The sequence below is a fragment of the Solanum tuberosum genome, unplaced genomic scaffold (genome assembly GCF_000226075.1).
Source record: "Solanum tuberosum cultivar DM 1-3 516 R44 unplaced genomic scaffold, SolTub_3.0 scf00122, whole genome shotgun sequence".
Taxonomy (NCBI): Eukaryota; Viridiplantae; Streptophyta; class Magnoliopsida; order Solanales; family Solanaceae; genus Solanum; species Solanum tuberosum.
The window spans coordinates 1248608-1248975 of NW_006239050.1; the positions used below are offsets into that span (position 1 = coordinate 1248608).

Here is a 368-nt window from a genome sequence, read left to right on the forward strand (position 1 = left end):
GGACACGTGCCATCACATCCGAATTTGGGGTGTGACAAAATGGTATCAGAGCCCCAGTTTCATAGGTCTCACGTGTACAAGCCAAGTCTAAGTAGAGTCTCGAGGATCGGTACGAAGACGTCTGTACTTATCTTCGAGAGGCTATGGTGACTTTTAGGAAAGATCTTTTTTACTTGATTCTCTATCGTGCGTTCTTGGTCCGATCTAATTCTTATTACTTCACTCTGTTCTCTCTTTCATTGTAATGACTTGCGGTTGGTCCTGCGTGGGTGCGAGTTTAGGTGTCATCGCGTGATTTTAGTGTTAGATCTGGTTTTGATGCGGATGTGATAGGCTTGTGGAAAGGAAGTGTGATCAGACATGGAATT

At 44.3% G+C, this 368-nt stretch overlaps 1 protein-coding gene across 1 annotated transcript in view; it reads left to right on the forward strand.

Moving 5' to 3' along the window:
* Window positions 1-368, forward strand: part of LOC107061225 (uncharacterized) — a 19822-nt gene that overhangs the window by 1803 nt on the left and 17651 nt on the right. The window lies entirely within an intron of this gene.